Here is an 18,767-nt window from a genome sequence, read left to right on the forward strand (position 1 = left end):
CTGGGAATCCCTGGCCCAACACCGCACAAAGTGGAGGAGAAGCATCCGGGAAGGCGCCGAACACCTCGAGTCTCTTCGCCAGGAGCAAGCCAAGCGCAGGCAGCGGAAGGAGCGCACGTCAACCCAAGCACTCCACCCACCTGCCCCTTCAACCACTGTCTGCCCCACCTGTGACAGAGACTGTAGGTCCCGCATTGGACTAATCAGTTACCTGCGAGCTCATTTTTAATGTGGAAGCAAGTCATCCTCGGTTCCGAGGGACTGCCTAAGAAGAAGAAAACAGTGATGTAATACCAGATTCCTGTCACTAGAAGACACTAGAGTATTTATGCAGTTTGCTATAACCTGGGACACCTTAACTTAACAGTGAAATCAGCAAGAAATGAAAGACGATTGGGCAGCTGAAAGCAGGAAAACAAATCAAATCAACAGACATGCAAATTTAGTGAAAAGTTTTCTTTCTCATTATTTGGTTAAATATGCTAATCTATCCACTTAGCTGACTGATTCCCTTACATTTAAGGTACAAGGAACATCAGTATCCAGGTCGAATCCTGGGATGATAACAAGAAAGAATTTGCATTCATATAGCACCTTTCACGACATCAGGAAGTCACAATTTACAGCCAATTAAGTACTTTTGAAGTGTAGTCACTGTTATGACATAGGAAATGTGGCAGCAAATTTGTGCACAGCAAGCTCCCGCAAACAGCAATGTGATAATTACCAGACAATCTGTTTAAGTGACAGTGTGACACTCGCTCACTACTACACTGAAATGTCAGCATAGCTTTTGTGCTCAAGTCTCTGGAGTGGGACTTGAACCTACAACCTCTGACTAAGAGGTAAGAGTGCCACGGCTGGTATACTCAACCTAGTAAGCGAAAGCTGTATAATCTAGGACTTCCTGGCCCAGGATCGGAAAGTTCGTCATCTACACAACAAAGTGTCTCCTGTTTGTTGCCGATCAGAGTGCTTGAAACAGGGCTTGTGGGGTTACAGGGAGAACAGAAATGTATGTACAAGGACAAGAGGCTTTGCCAGCCCATCGTGCTCACTGTCACACAGACTGCTGCTGTAGGCCATGCTTCATGGTAATCTCCTGGGGCTCCTAGCTCTCAAAAACTACAGAACACCTGATGAAGGATTACCAGAAGTGAAGCGTTAACATCAGCATGGCAATGGGTGTCAGAAGATACATTGTTGGCTTTAAATTAGACAATATAAAGCAACACAGTTTGTGGGGAAATCATGTCACGGGGCGCGGCGATGTCACGGGGGGGCGCAGCGATGTCACAGGGGCGCGGCGATGTCACGGGGACGCAGCGATGTCACGGGGGCTCGGCGATGTCATGGAGGTGCAGCGATGTCATGGGGGCGCGGCGATGTCACGGGGGCGCGGCGATGTCACGGGGGCGCGGCGATGTCACGGAGGTGCGGCGATGTCACGGGGGCGCGGCGATGTCACGGGGGCGCGGCGATGTCACGGAGGTGCGGCGATGTCATGGGGGCGCAGTGATGTCAAGGGGACGCAGTGATGTCACGGGGACGCGGCGATGTCTCGGAGGCGCGGCGATGTCACGGGGGCGCGGCAATGTCACGGAAGGGCGGCGATGTCAGGGGGGCGCGACGATGTCACGGCGGCGCGGCGATGTCACGGCGGCGCGTCGATGTCACGGGGGCGCGGCGATGTCACGGGGGCGCGGCGATGTCACGGGGGTGCGGCGATGTCACGGGGGCGCGGCGATGTCACGGGGGCGCGGCGATGTCACGGGGGCGCGGCGATGTCACGGGGGCGCGGCGATGTCACGGGGGCGCGGCGATGTCACGGAGGCGCGGCGATGTCACGGAGGCGCGGCATTGTCACGGGGGCGCGGCATTGTCACGGGGGCGCGGCGATGTCACGGAAGGGCGGCGATGTCACGGCGGCGCGGCGATGTCACGGGGGCGCGGCGATGTCACGGGGGCGCGGTGATGTCACGGGGACGCGGCGATGTCACGGGGCACGGCATTGTCACGGGGGCGCGGCGATGTCACGGGGAGCAGTGACATCGTTGTTCTGATCATATCTTCCGATGCAAACTTTCTTCTTCCCCTCCCCTTCACCAATTTTCTTTCCTGCTCCTCAATCATTGAGCCCAAGGGTACAGTTGTGTGGGTGCCATTCTCGCCCAGGTGCATGCCTTGAAACTGAGGCAAGCAGGGCCCTTAAACCACAGGGAGCGTCATTGTGGAGCCCAATCCCGTTCCTGGCCGATGTCTACTTCTATCAGGGTGGGTGGGGGGGTGGTCACTGGTAAGAGATCAGGAGCGGGAACCTTGGACAGCTTTCCCCTCTCTAACTCAGGTGTAACACCCATAATTGCTGCCCTCGATTAAATCAGCAAACTCCGATAAAAGGATGAAACCCTGGGGTCTTTTTGTCCTGTGTGGCTCAGCTGTCCAGTGGATAATCTCACGGTGACATCCAGTGCCTTACAAACTCTTCTTTTAAATGACAATTTGACTGCAAACTAAATATTACACAAAGCACATTGCCCACTGCAGCAGTAGCTACCCCCTGCAGCCAACTTTAAGTGGGTTTCTAGATCAATCTGTCCCAGGGGCTGAGTTCTATGCAGAAAACAGTGAGGATCCTCTCTTTAATGGGCACACACCACACTGTTGTCTTAGCACAGTCGCTGTGGACCCTCAGAGTCTGCGGATCCCAGTTTGAGAAACACTGCTCCACCTCACTGAGATATACTTGTCCCGGTGCCATGCTGTGCAGACAGCCCGGATGGAAACAACAACAAGCCAGAAAGTACTGACTGGACCGACAGGAGTAGTCCCATTAGTCAAACACATTCAACCCCACACAGGTTCCAACATAGGTTTCTTGCACTGAGGAACTCGGCAGCATGTACACAGGTGTCCCAAACTCAAAACTGCTCACAACCTATACAAGACCGCTGAGGTTCGGGTCCCGATACTGCGGCAAAAGGGCTCTGATTTATTCAAATTCAACTTGTTTCTGTGCAACAGTTTGCTTAATAAATGTATACATATGCCTGTGTGTTTATATACATACTATATAGACACAGACACCATCAGTCGCACTGTGTCTTGGAGTCATTTGCACTGTAAACAGGAGTCAGTCACACTGTATCCAGGAGTCAGTCACATTGTATTCTGGAGTCAGTCACATGGTATTCAGGAGTCAGTCAAACTGTATCCAGGTGTCAGTCACATTGTATTCAGGAGTGAGTCACACCGTATTCAGGAGTCAGTCACAATGTATCCAGGAGTCCGTCACACTATATTCAGGATTGAGTCAGACTGTATCCAGGAATCAGTCTCACTGTATCTAGGCATCAGTCACATTATATCCAAGAGTCAGTCACACTGTATTCAGGCGTCAGTCACGCTGTATCCATAAGTCAGTCACACTGTATCCAGGAGTCAGTCACACTGTATCCAGGAGTCAGTCACACTGTATCCAGGAGTCAGTCACACTGTATCCAGGAGTCATTCGCACTGTATTCAGGAGAAGTCACACTGTATCCAGGAGTCAGTCACACTGTATTCAGGAGTCAGTCACACTGTATCCAGGAGTCAGTTAAAGTATAGCCGGAGTCCGTCACACTGTATTCAGGAGTCATTCCCACTGTATCCAGGAGTCATTCCCACTGTATCCAGGAGTCAGTCACACTGTATTCAGGAGTCAGTCACACTGTATTCAGTAGTCAGTCACACTGTATCCAAGAGTCAGTTAAAGTATAACCGGAGTCCGTCACACTGTATTCAGGAGTCATTCCCACTGTATCCAGGAGTCATTCGCACTGTATTCAGGAGAAGTCACACTGTATTCAGGAGTCAGTCACACTGTATCCAGGAGTCAGTCACACTGTATCCAGGAGTCAGTCACACTGTATCAGGAGTCAGTCACACTGTTACCATGAGTCAGTCACATTGTAACCAGGAGTCAGTCAAACTGTTTTCAGGATACAGTCACATTGTATTCAGTAGTCCATCACACTGTATCCAGGAGTCAGTCACATAAAATGCAGGCGTCAGTCACATTGTATCCATCACACTGTATTCAGAAGTCAGTCAAACTGTATTCAGGAGTCAGTCACATTGTATCCAGGAGTCAGTCACACTGTATCCAGGAGTCAGTGACACTGTATCCAGGATTCAGTCACACTGTATCCAGGAGTCAGTCACATTATATCCAGGAGTCAGTCACACTGTAATGAGGAGTCAGTCACACTGTATCCAGGAGTCCATCACACGGTATCCAGCAGCCAGTCACACTGTATTGGAGAGTGAGTTACACTGTATTCAGGAGTCAGTCACACTGTGTTCAGGAGACAGTCACACTGTATCCAGGAGTCACTCTCATTTTATGCAGAAGTCAGTCTCACTGTATTCAGAAGTCATTCACACTGTATCCATGGGTCAGTCACATTGTAACCAGGATTCAGTCACACAGTATCCAGGAGTCAGTCACACTGTATGCAGGAGTCAGTTACACTGTATCCAGGAGTCAGTCACAATGTACTGAGGAGTCAGTCACACTGTATCCAGGAGTCAGTCACAATGTATTCAGGAGTTAGTCACACTGTATCCAGGAGTCAGTCACACTGTACTCAGGAATCAGTCACACTGTATCCAGGAGTCTGTCACACTATATTCAGGATTGAGTCACACTGTATCCAGGAATCAGTCTCACTGTATCTAGGCGTCAGTCACATTGTATCCAAGAGTCAGTCACATTGTATTCAGGCGTCAGTCACACTGTATCCATAAGTCAGTCACACTGTATCCATAAGTCAGTCACACTGTATCCATAAGTCAGTCATACTGTATCCAGGAATCAGTCACACTGTACCCAGGAATCAGTCACACTGTATCCAGGAGTCAGTCGCACTGTATTCAGGAGTCAGTCACACTGTATCCAGGAGTCAGTCACACTGTATCAGGAGTCAGTCACACTGTATCAGGAGTCAGTCACACTGTATCAGGAGTCAGTCACACTGTTACCATGAGTCAGTCACATTGTAACCAGGAGTCAGTCAAACTGTATTCAGGATACAGTCACATTGTATTCAGTAGTCCATCACACTGTATCCAGGAGTCAGTCACATTAAATGCAGGCATCAGTCACATTGTATCCATCACACTGTATTCAGAAGTCAGTCAAACTGTATTCAGCAGTCAGTCACCTTGTATCCAGTCGTCAGTCACACTCTATTCAGAAGTCAGTCAAACTGTATTCAGGAGTCAGTCACATTGTATCCAGGAGTCAGTGACACTGTATCCAGGATTCAGTCACATTGTATCCAGAAGTCAATCACACTGTATCCAGCAGTCAGTCAAACTGAATCCAGGAGTCAGTCACACTGTAATGAGGAGTCAGTCACACTGAATCCAGGAGTCAGTCACACTGTAATGAGGAGTCAGTCACACTGAATCCAGGAGTCAGTCACACTGTAATGAGGAGTCAGTCACACTGTAATGAGGAGTCAGTCACACTGTAATGAGGAGTCAGTCACACTGTAATGAGGAGTCAGTCACACTGCATTCAGGTGTCAGTCATACTGTATCCAGGAGTCAGTCACACTGTATTCAGGAGTCAGTCACACTGTACTCAGGAGTCAGTCACACTGTATCCATGGGTCAGTCACATTGTAACCAGGATTCAGTCACACAGTATCCAGGAGTCAGTCACACTGTATTCAGGTGTCAGTCACACTACATCCAGTAGTCAGTCACACTGTATGCAGGAGTCAGTGACACTGTATCCAGATGTCAGTCACATTGTAACCAGGAGTCAGTTACACTGGATAAAGGAGTCAGTCACACTGGATAAAGGAGTCAGTCACACTGTATCCAGGAGTCAGTCACACTGTATGCAGGAGTCAGTCACATTATATCCAAGAGTCAGTCACACTGTATTCAGGTGTCAGTCAAACTGCATCCACGAGTCAGTCACACTGTATTGGAGAGTGAGTCACACTATATTCAGGAGTCATTCACATTGTATCCATGGGTCAGTCACATTGTAACCAGGATTCAGTCACACTGTATTCAGGAGTCAGTCGCACTGTATCCAGGAGTCAGTCACACTGTATTCAGGAGTCAGTCACATTGTATCCAAGAGTCAGTCACACTGTAATGAGGAGTCAGTCACACTGTATTCAGGAGTCAGTCACACTGTATTCAGGAGTCAGTCACACTGTATTCAGGAGTCAGTCACATTGTATTCAGGAGTCAGTCACACTGTATCCAGGAGTCAGTCACACTGTATCCAGGAGTCAGTCACACTGTATCCAGGAGTCAGTCACATTGTATTCAGGAGTCAGTATCATTGTATCCAGGAGTGAGTCACACTGTATCCAGGAGTCAGTCACACTGTATCCAGGAGTCAGTATCATTGTATTCAGGAGACAGTCACATTGTATTCAGGAGACAGTCACACTGTATTCAGGAGTCAGTATCATTGTATTCAGGAGACAGTCACATTGTATTCAGGAGTCTGTCACATTGTATTCAGGAGACAGTCACACTGTATTCAGGAGTCAGTCATACTGTTGTTATGAATCTCGTCATCATGAAGAAATGACTCATGAAATAACACTGGACGGCCAGCTGGTGGCGCCGTCCAAGGAGTATAAATACTCAGGCGTGGGCGCAGCTTGCCCAGGGACATTTTGTAATCAGGAACTAGTGAAAGACAACTAGACCTCCATGTATTGAAACAAGTTGATTAAAGCCTTGTTTTATACTCAAACCAAGCGCTCAGTCATCATTTTACATCAATTTAATCAACTTGATATCGGCTCCACACTCTGAATGATTCCAGGGACAGCCAGCTACGACTTCAGCAGTAGAAGGGAACTCCGACGTAGTAATCAATCCATCATGGAGAAACTACTCAGACCCGCCCGTCTTGACCTGGACCCAAATTCACCTACAACTGCTAAGGTATGGAAACACTGGTATCGTACTTTCCGCAACTTCCTCAGGGAGTGTGGTGAGAATGTTCCCGATAAATTAGAGATACTTGCCAATTATGTATCCCCTCATGTGTTGGACTATATCAAAGACTGTGTAGACTATGACTCCGCTATCCTAATGTTACAGCGACTATATGTTAAGGCCCCAAACAAAATTTTTGCTCGGCATCTACTGGCCTCAACTCGGCAACAACCCGGGGAATCACTTGACGAATTCCTTCAAAAGCTTCACAGGCTCAGCAAGGATTGTAATCTTAAAGCTGTTACAGCTGAGCAGTACCAAGAGGAGTTAATTCAAGATTCTTTTATTAACAGAATTGTGTCTCCCTTCATACGTCAGCATCTGTTGGAGAATAAAACCCTTGAGTTGCAGGATGCCTATGACCAGGCATGTTCTCTGGACGTAGCAAAGAGGAATGCAGATACCTATCTTTTACCCCATGCACGGGCTGCTGCTATCACTTTTAATGACTCCTTTGATAGGTCCAGGCAGAAGCCCTCACTGATGATGACTCTAACCTAGCTGAGGACAACCCTACCCTAGAAGCCTTCACTGATGACGACCCTGTCCTAGTAGCATCTTGGCAATCTGGAAGGAAGTGTTTCTTCTGTGGAGGTGCATTCCACTATAGGAAATGTTGTCCTGCTCGTAATGCAACCTGCAATCATTGCAGTAAGAAAGGTCACTTTTCTAAGGTATGCCAGTCAAGAACCTCTGTTAGTAAGAAAGGCAACTTTTCTAAGGTATATTGGTCAAGAGCCCCTGTTAGTTTTGCAGCTACTATCTATAAAACTACTCCTCCCCCAAGAGCCTCTACTAAGGTTACATGTGCTATCTATAAAACTGTTCCTCCCCCAAGAACCACTACTAAGGTTACAGCTGTCAAGGGTGAAACTGCTCCTCCTTCTATCACAGCTGTTTTCCCCCAATGTCTGTCCCATGCAGCCACAAATGTTTCGGTAAATGGACACATTTTGAGCGCACTAATCGACTCATGCAGCTCTGACAGCTTCATTAGTGAGCGGGCTGTCAGTAAGTTAAAACTGCGTATTTACCCCTCAGACAGGGAAATTGCAATGGCTCTGATGACACTGACCACCAACTATTCCGGCTTTTGTCTTGTCGACCTTATTCTCAATGGCCGCACTTATTTTTCCAACCGGCTCGGGGTACTCAAAAACCTATGCAGTGATGTGCTTCTGGGACAGGATTTCCAGAAACAACACAAAAGACTTACTTTTGAGTTTGGAGAGTCAAAGCTGGAGCTTATTATTTCCAAAGTACCATTCTGTGCACTTTCGGTGGCTTCGCTCGACGAGCCCTCCTTGTTTGCCAATCTTTCCTCCCGATGTAAGCCCATAGTCACTAAATCACGACATTTCAGCCAAGATGATTGATCCTTTATCAAGGCAGAAATCTCTCGCCTTCTAGCTGACGGTATCATTGAGCCATGTTCATCTTCCTAGCGGGCTCAAGTCGTCATTGTTAAAAATCCTCTGAAGCAACACAAGAAACGTCTTTGCATCGATTACTCGCAAACTATTAACCAGTATACCGACCTGGATGCCTACCCACTACCACGCATCGATGACATGGTCAATAACCTTGCCAACTACAAGGTATTTTCAACTTTGGATTTAAAGAGTGCATACCATCACGTACCATTAAAGGACTCTGACAAAAAGTATACGGTTTGAGGCCAATGGTCGGCTTTATCAGTTTTGTCGCCTTCCATTTGGGATCACCAATGGGGTGGCCGTCTTTCAGTGGGCAATGGATAGCCTAGTCAAACAGGAGAACTTAACGGACACTTTTCCATATCTGGATAATATCACCATTGCTGGTCGTGACCAGAAGGAGCATGATGCCAACCTCCAGAAATTTCTTGACATTCTCCATCATCGCAACTTAACCTTAAATGAGTCCAAATCTGTGAAATCAGTACCATCAGTCAACATCCTTGGCTACTGGGTGGGCAACGGTGTCATCAAACTGGATCCGGAGCGACTTCGTCCGCTTCAGGAGCTCCCTCCCCCTACGAATCTCGGCTCTCTTCGTCGGGCACTCGGCATCTTCGCCTATTATGCAAAATGGATACCCCACTTCTCCGACAAGATCCAGCCCCTGCTTCATGCAAAGTCATTTCCATTGGAGGCAACGGCTATTTCAGCTTTCAACCTCCTCAAGCGATAACTGGAAAAAGCCACGCTTCGTTCCATTGATGAAAATCTTCCTTTCGTGGTCGAGTGCGATGCATCGGATGTGGCAATCTCGGCTACCTTGAATCAAGGTGGTCGACCCGTTGCATTTCTGTCCAGAACTTTGCAGGGTAGCGAGCTCCATTACCCTCCTGTCGAGAAGGAGGCTACGGCCATCATCGAAGCAGTACGTAAATGGAATCATTTTCTCGCTCTTTGCCATTTCACACTTATAACCGATCAGCACTCCATGGCCTTTATGCTAGATAACCGGAAACGCACTAAGATCAAGAATAACAAAATACAACTCTGGAGGATGGAATTGGCTGCCTTTGACTACACCATACATTATCGACCCGGCAAAGAGAATGTGGCCCTGGATACCGTCACGCATGCATTTTGCTCTTCTATGTCAACTTCGACTCTAGCGGATCTTCATACTGACTTATGCCAGCCTGGCGTTACCCGTATGTTGCACTTTGTGTGATCTAAAAATCTCCCATTTTCTATGGAAGATGCAAAAAGAACTTGCTCCACCTGTAGAATCTGTGCGCAAATAAAACCGCAATTCTTCCATCCATCGGATGGCTCGCCCATACACGTAATATTCAGGAGTCTGTCGCACTGTATCCAGGAGTCAGTCACATTGTATCCAGGAGTCCGTCACATTGGCCCAGTAATTCCCGTCACAACGCGTGAGTACGGACGGGGTACTCACGCGTGTGACCGAAGGAATTGCCGGTTTTCAGCATGCACAGCGCATGCGCTGAAAACCGGCATTTCCTGTCCTCTGACCCAAGAGGTTAAGAGGCAGAACGCGTGCGACTGAACAGGCAGCGCGTGCGCAGTAAAATTCCTTTTTTTTTTCCAGAGTTGCCCGAGTGTAAAGGCCTCTGGTTTTTCCGCGTGGAAAAACCAGACGTAAGTACTTAGTTTTACAGGCTTTTAGTACAATTTAGAATTTTTTTTCCCACAGGTTTATTATTTTTAAAGAATTTACAGTAAGGTAAGTTTAGTTTTAGACCCTATTTTTAAAAAATTTATTTTTTTCAAAAAATTGATTAATTGTTTAAAACATTTTTAAAAACTTATTTATAGTTAATATAATCAGTGGGATGTTTTTTAAAATTTTATTTAAAGTTTAAGTAGTGTTTTGGCAGCCCATACTTTTCATGAGTTTGACAGCTCTTACTCTCAAACTCATGAATGAGTTTCCCCTCCCCTGATTGGCTGCACAGTGCTCACCTGATCCCAGCCGGCACATCGCACTAACTACGCCGCTGGGTCAGGTAAGCACATCGCGCCGACACCTGAACCGGGCCAGTGACAGGAAATGCGAGCAGGCCCGGGCTTCAGATGTCGGCGCGCAGGGTGAGTGCACATCGGGGGCTTGCACGCGCGGCAAGCTCCCGATCCTAATTTCAGGGCCATTGTATTCAGGAGCAAGTCAAACTGTATTCAGGACCCAGTCACGCTGTGGCCTGAAGTCAGTCACATGGTATCCAGTAGTTAGTCACACTGTATCCTGAAGTCAGTCATATTGTATCCAGGAGTCAAATCACACTGATTCAGGAGTCAGACACATTGGCCTAGAAATTGGGTTGAGGCGCCAAAGTTGCGCCAAGTTCGCCTGGGCGCTGATTTTTGCGCAGCGTTCGGAGCATTAACGAACGTCAGAAATTCAGTTTCAGCGCCCCTAGAGGGAGAGGGGGCGAGGCTTGAGGCGCTCCGTGTCCCTCTTAGGGCGCTGAAACTGAATATCGCAGCGCAACGTGCCACAGCGCCACACGCTGCGGCACGGCACACTGCGGTACTGCAGGCCTTCCTCCCATTGTTGAGGGGGAGGGGCCTGCAACAGCGCGATCCCCGATCACGAGTGCCGGCAAAAGAGCCCGGCACCGAGGAGAAGTTCCGGGCTCTCGGGAAACAGCCGGGAATGCCATTGCGGGGGGGGAGGTCAGGAGGCCGGGGACGGAGGTGCTGGCAGGCGGCCTCCGAAAAAGGCGGCCGCGCCGCATCTCCACATTAACTTGTGCCACTGCCGGCACAGCAAGGCCCTGTGAACCAGGCGCGGGTAGTGAATGGCGCTACAGCGGCGTTCGCTACCAAATATCTCGATCGGGGCGCTAATGGGGCGCTGTGCACACTGATGACGTCATCGGTGGTGGCGCAACGCAACAGGATAACGCCACCATTAGCGCCCCCGATGAATATCGCGGGAGGCGCGGCCAGTGGCACTACAGCCACTGACTGCCCTCTTTAGGTGCTAATAGGTGGCGCTACATACCTAATTTCTCCCCCATTGTCTCATAGTTTCAGTCACATTGTATTCAGGCGACAGTCACACTGTATCCAGGAGTCAGTCAAATTGTATCCAGGTGTCAGTCACATTGTATCCAGGAGTCAGTCACATTGTAATCAGGAGTCAGTCACACTTTATCCAGGAGTCAGTCAAACTGTATCCAGGTGTCAGTCACATTGTATTCAGGAGTCAGTCACATTGTAACCAGGAGTCAGTCACACTGTATCCAGGATTCAGTCACATTGAATCCAGGGGTCAGTCACATTGTATCCAGGAGTCAGTCACACTGTAATGAGGAGTCAGTCACACGGCCTCCAGGAGTCAGTCACACGGTATCCACACTGTATGCTGGAGTCAGTGACACTGTATCCAGGAGTCAGTCACACTGTATGCTGGAGTCAGTGACACTGTATTCAGGAGTCAGTCACACGGTATCCAGGAGTCAGTCACACTGTATTCAGGAGTCAGTCAAAATGTATCCAGGAGTCAGTCACACTGAAACCAGGAGTCAGTCACACTGTATTCAGGAGTCAGTCATATTGTATCCACAACAGGAAAGTTAGCAGCTATTTGTTTGATGCAGTTGGGATCAGGATCTCAGCCCCGGTGCCGGATGCTCCATTTGCCAGAGTTTGCACATCACTCACCTCGGGACTCTCGGCACTGACATGCAGTCGGCGGCCGCTCCAGGTTCTCGCTCCTCTGGTGCACCACGCTGACCGGCTACTCAACTGCGGTCCCGGAGCAACGGCTCATCGCTGAGCGAAGCGGAGAGCCGACTGAGCGAGGAGCGCAGTTACATCAAGTAACAGCAGAGTAATGTGTGTAATAGAGCCGCACTCCCCTACCGTATTACACCCAGTAACAGCACAGTAATGTGTGTAATAGAGCCGCACTCCCCTACCGTATTACACCCAGCAACAGCAGAGTAATGTGTGTAATAGAGCCGCACTCCCCTACCGTATTACACCCAGTAACAGCAGAGTAATGTGTGTAATAGAGCCGCACTCCCCTACCGTATTACACCCAGTAACAGCAGAGTAATGTGTGTAATAGAGCCGCACTCCCCTACCGTATTACACCCAGTAACAGCAGAGTAATGTGTGTAATAGAGCCGCACTCCCCAACTGTAATACACCCAGTAACAGCAGAGTAATGTGTGTAATAGAGCCGCACTCCCCTACCGTATTACACCCAGTAACAGCAGAGTAATGTGTGTAATAGAGCCGCACTCCCCTACCGTATTACAGCCAGTAACAGCAGAGTAATGTGTATAATAGAGCCGCACTCCCCTACCGTAATACACCCAGTAACAGCAGAGTAATGTGTGTAATAGAGCCGCACTCCCCTACCGTATTACACCCAGTAACAGCAGAGTAATGTGTGTAATAGAGCCGCACTCCCCGACCATATTACACCCAGTAACAGCAGAGTAATGTGTGTAATAGAGCCGCACTCCCCTACCGTATTACACCCAGTAACAGCAGAGTAATGTGTGTAATAGAGCCGCACTCCCAAACCGTAATACACCCAGTAACAGCAGAGTAATGTGTGTAATAGAGCCGCACTCCCCTACCGTATTACACCCAGTAACAGCAGAGTAATGTGTGTAATAGAGCCGCACTCCCCTACCGTATTACACCCAGTAACAGCAGAGTAATGTGTATAATAGAGCCGCACTCCCCTACCGTATTACACCCAGTAACAGCAGAGTAATGTGTGTAATAGAGCCGCACTCCCCTACCGTATTACACCCAGTAACAGCAGAGTAATGTGTGTAATAGAGCCACACTCCCCTACCGTATTACACCCAGTAACAGCAGAGTAATGTGTGTAATAGAGCCGCACTCCCCTACCGTATTACACCCAGTAACAGCAGAGTAATGTGTGTAATAGAGCCGCACTCCCCTACCGTATTACACCCAGGAACAGCAGAGTAATGTGTGTAATAGAGCCGCACTCCCAAACCGTAATACACCCAGTAACAGCAGAGTAATGTGTGTAATAGAGCCGCACTCCCCTACCGTATTACACCCAGTAACAGCAGAGTAATGTGTGTAATAGAGCCGCACTCCCCCACCGTATTACACCCAGTAACAGCAGAGTAATGTGTGTAATAGAGCCGCACTCCCCTACCGTAATACACCCAGTAACAGCAGAGTAATGTGTGTAATAGAGCCGCACTCCCCTACCGTATTACACCCAGTAACAGCAGAGTAATGTGTGTAATAGAGCCGCACTCCCCTACTGTAATACACCCAGTAACAGCAGAGTAATGTGTGTAATAGACCCGCACTCCCCCACTGTAATACAGCCAGTAACAGCAGAGTAATGTGTGTAATAGAGCCACACTCCCCTACCATATTACACCCAGTAACAGCAGAGTAATGTGTGTAAAAGAGCCGCACTCCCCTACCGTATTACACCCAGTAACAGCAGAGTAATGTGTGTAATAGAGCCGCACTCCCCTACCGTAATATACCCAGTAACAGCAGAGTAATGTGTGTAAGAGAGACACACTCCTCTACCGTAATACACCCAGTAACAGCAGAGTAATGTGTGCAATAGAGCCGCACTCCCCTATCGTATTACACCCAGTAACAGCAGAGTAATGTGTGTAATAGAGCCGCACTCCCCTACCGTATTACACCCAGTAACAGCAGAGTACGCTGTGTAATAGAGCCGCACTCCCCTACCGTATTACACCCAGTAACAGCAGAGTAATGTGTGTAATAGAGCCGCACTCCCCTACCGTAATACACCCAGTAACAGCAGAGTAATGTGTGTAAGAGAGACGCACTCCCCTACCGTAATACACCCAGTAACAGCAGAGTAATGTGTGTGATTGAGCCGCACTCCCCTACCGTATTACACCCAGTAACAGCAGAGTAATGTGTGTAATAGAGCCGCACACCCCTACCGTATTACACCCAGTAACAGCAGAGTAATGTGTGTAAGAGAGCCGCACTCCCCTACCGTATTACACCCAGTAACAGCAGAGTAATGTGTGTAATAGAGCCACACTCCCCGACCGTATTACACCCAGTAACAGCAGAGCAATGTGTGTAATAGAGCTGCACTCCCCTACCGTATTACACCCAGTAACAGCAGAGTAATGTGTGTAATAGAGCCGCACTCCCCGACCGTATTACACCCAGTAACAGCAGAGTAATGTGTGTAATAGAGCCGCACTCCCCTACCGTATTACACCCAGTAACAGCAGAGTAATGCGTGTAATAGAGCCACACTCCCCTACCGTATTACACCCAGTAACAGCAGAGTAATGTGTGTAATAGAGCCGCACTCCCCGACCGTAATACACCCAGTAACAGCAGAGTAATGTGTGTAATAGAGCCGCACTCCCCTGCCGTAATACACCCAGGAACAGCAGAGTAATGTGTGTAATAGAGCCGCACTCCCCTACCGTATTACACCCAGTAACAGCAGAGTAATGTCTGTAATAGAGCCGCACTCCCCTACCGTAATACACCCAGTAACAGCAGAGTAATGTGTGTAATAGAGCCGCACTCCCCTACCGTAATACACCCAGTAACAGCAGAGTAATGTGTGTAATAGAGCCGCACTCCCCTACCTTAATACACCCAGTAACAGCAGAGGAATGTGTGTAATAGAGCCGCACTCCCCTACCGTAATACACCCAGTAACAGCAGAGTAATGTGTGTAATAGAGCCGCACTCCCCTACCGTAATACACCCAGTAACAGCAGAGTAATGTGTGTAATAGAGCCGCACTCCCCTACCGTAATACATCCAGTAACAGCAGAGTAATGTGTGTAACAGAGCCGCACTCCCCTACCGTATTACACCCAGTAACAGCAGAGTAATGTGTGTAATAGAGCCACACTCCCCTACCGTATTACACCCAGCAACAGCAGAGTAATCTGTGTAATAGAGCCGCACTCCCCTACTGTAATACACCCAGTAACAGCAGAGTTATTTGTGTAAGGGAGCCGCACTCCCCCACCTTAATACACCCAGTAACAGCAGAGTAATGTGTGTAATAGAGCCGCACTCCCCTACCGTATTACGCCCAGTAACAGCAGAGTAATCTGTGTAATAGAGCCGCACTCCCCTACCGTATTACACCCAGTAACAGCAGAGTAATCTGTGTAATGGAGCCGCACTCCCCTACCGTATTACACCCAGTAACAGCAGAGTAATGTGTGTAATAGAGCCGCACTCCCCTACCGTATTATACCCAGTAACAGCAGAGTAATGTGTGTAATAGAGCCGCACTCCCCTACCGTATTGCACCCACTAACAGCAGAGTAATCTTTGTAATAGAGCCGCACACCCCTACCGTATTACACCCAGTAACAGCAGAGTAATGGGTGTAATAGAGCCGCACTCCCCTACCGTATTACACCCAGTAACAGCAGAGTAATGTGTGTAATAGAGCCGCACTCCCCTACCGTATTACACCCAGTAACAGCAGAGTAATGTGTGTAATAGAGCCGCACTCCCCTACCGTAATACACCCAGTAACAGCAGAGTAATGTGTGTAATAGAGCCGCACTCCCCTACCGTATTACACCCAGTAACAGCAGAGTAATGTGTGTAATAGAGCCACACTCCCCTACCGTATTACACCCAGTAACAGCAGAGTAATGTGTGTAATAGAGCCGCACTCCCCTACCGTAATACACCCAGTAACAGCAGAGTAATGTGTGTAATAGAGCCGCACTCCCCTACCGTATTACGCCCAGTAACAGCAGAGTAATGTGTGTAATAGAGCCGCACTCCCCTACTGTAATACACCCAGTAACAGCAGAGTAATGTGTGTAATAGAGCCGCACTCCCCTACTGTCATACACCCAGTAACAGCAGAGTAATGTGTGTAATAGAGCCGCACTCCCCTACCATATTACACCCAGTAACAGCAGAGTAATGTGTGTAATAGAGCCGCACTCCCCTACCGTATTACACCCAGTAACAGCACAGTAATGTGTGTAATAGAGCCGCACTCCCCTACCGTAATACACCCAGTAACAGGAGAGTAATGTGTGTAAGAGAGACGCACTCCTCTACCGTAATACACCCAGTAACAGCAGAGTAATGTGTGTAATAGAGCCGCACTCCCCTATCGTATTACACCCTGTAACAGCAGAGTAATGTGTGTAATAGAGCCGCACTCCCCTACCGTATTACACCCAGTAACAGCAGAGTACTCTGTGTAATAGAGCCGCACTCCCCTACCGTATTACACCCAGTAACAGCAGAGTAATGTGTGTAATAGAGCCGCACTCCCCTACCGTAATACACCCAGTAACAGCAGAGTAATGTGTGTAAGAGAGACGCACTCCCCTACCGTAATACACCCAGTAACAGCAGAGTAATGTGTGTGATAGAGGCGCACTCCCCTACCGTATTACACCCAGTAACAGCAGAGTAATGTGTGCAATAGAGCCGCACTCCCCTACCGTATTACACCCAGTAACAGCAGAGTAATATGTGTAATAGAGCCGCACTCGCCAACCGTAATACACCCAGTAACAGCAGAGTAATGTGTGTAATAGAGCCGCACTCCCCTACCGTAATACACCCAGTAACAGCAGAGTAATGTGTGCAATAGAGCCGCACTCCCCTACCGTATTACACCCAGTAACAGCAGAGTAATGTGTGGAAAAGAGCCGCACTCCCCTCCCGTAATACACCCAGTAACAGCAGAGTAATGTGTGTAATAGAGCCGCACTCCCCTACCGTAATACACCCAGTAACAGCAGAGTAATGTGTGTAATAGAGCCGCACTCCCCTACCTTAATACACCCAGTAACAGCAGAGGAATGTGTGTAATAGAGCCGCACTCCCCTACCGTAATACACCCAGTAACAGCAGAGTAATGTGTGTAATAGAGCCGCACTCCCCTACCGTAATACACCCAGTAACAGCAGAGTAATGTGTGTAATAGAGCCGCACTCCCCTACCGTATTACACCCAGTAACAGCAGAGTTATTTGTGTAAGGGAGCCGCACTCCCCTACCGTAACACACCCAGTAACAGCAGAGTAATCTGTGTAATAGAGCCGCACTCCCCTACCGTATTACACCCAGTAACAGCAGAGTTATTTGTGTAAGGGAGCCGCACTCCCCGACCGTAATACACCCAGTAACAGCAGAGTAATGTGTGTAATAGAGCCGCACTCCCCTACCGTATTACGCCCAGTAACAGCAGAGTAATCTGTGTAATAGAGCCGCACTCCCCTACCGTATTACACCCAGTAACAGCAGAGTAATGTGTGTAATAGAGCCGCACACCCCTACCGTATTACACCCAGTAACAGCAGAGTAATGTGTGTAATAGAGCCGCACTTCCCTACCGTATTACACCCAGTAACAGCAGAGTAATGTGTGTAATAGAGCCGCACTCCCCTACCGTATTACACCCAGTAACAGCAGAGTAATGTGTGTAATAGAGCCGCACTCCCCTACCGTATTGCACCCACTAACAGCAGAGTAATCTTTCTAATAGAGCCGCACACCCCTACCGTATTACACCCAGTAACAGCAGAGTAATGTGTGTAATAGAGCCGCACACCCCTACCGTATTACACCCAGTAACAGCAGAGTAATGTGTGCAATAGAGCCGCACTCCCCTGCTGTAATACACCCAGTAACAGCAGAGTAATGTGTGTAATAGAGCCGCACTCCCCTTCCGTAATACACCCAGTAACAGCAGAGTAATGTGTGTAATAGAGCCGCACTCCCCTACCGTATTACACCCAGTAACAGCAGAGTAATGTGTGTAATAGAGCCGCACACCCCTACCGTATTACAACCAGTAACAGCAGAGTAATATGTGTAATAGAGCCGCACACCCCTACCGTATTACACCCAGTAACAGCAGAGTAATGTGTGTAATAGAGCCGCACTCCCCTACCGTATTACACCCAGTAACAGCAGAGTAATCTGTGTAATAGAGCCGCACTCCCCTACTGTAATACACCCGGTAACAGCAGAATAATGTGTGTAATAGAGCCGCACTCCCCTACCGTATTACACCCAGTAACAGCAGAGTTATTTGTGTAAGGGAGCCGCACTCCCCTACCGTAATACACCCAGTAACAGCAGAGTAATCTGTGTAATAGAGCCGCACTCCCCTACCGTATTACACCCAGTAACAGCAGAGTTATTTGTGCAAGGGAGCCGCACTCCCCTACTGTAATACACCCAGTAACAGCAGAGTAATGTGTGTAATAGAGCCGCACTCCCCTACCGTGTTACGCCCAGTAACAGCAGAGTAATCTGT

The 18,767-nt window shown here is 48.6% G+C and overlaps 1 protein-coding gene across 1 annotated transcript in view; it reads right to left on the reverse strand.

Annotated features, from left to right (window-relative positions):
• Window positions 1-12,322, reverse strand: part of LOC147106573 (tumor protein p53-inducible protein 11-like) — a 335,413-nt gene extending 323,091 nt beyond the window's left edge. The window contains exon 1 of the mRNA XM_086007523.1: window positions 12,150-12,322. The gene's annotated coding sequence lies outside the window, so the exon portion shown is untranslated. The remainder of the gene's footprint in view (window positions 1-12,149) is intronic.
• Between the last annotated feature and the right edge of the window lie 6,445 nt (window positions 12,323-18,767).

The sequence above is a fragment of the Somniosus microcephalus genome, chromosome 15 (genome assembly GCF_052327205.1).
Source record: "Somniosus microcephalus isolate GS21.2 chromosome 15, FLI_Smic_1.0, whole genome shotgun sequence".
In the NCBI taxonomy this organism is placed as follows: domain Eukaryota; kingdom Metazoa; phylum Chordata; class Chondrichthyes; order Squaliformes; family Somniosidae; genus Somniosus; species Somniosus microcephalus.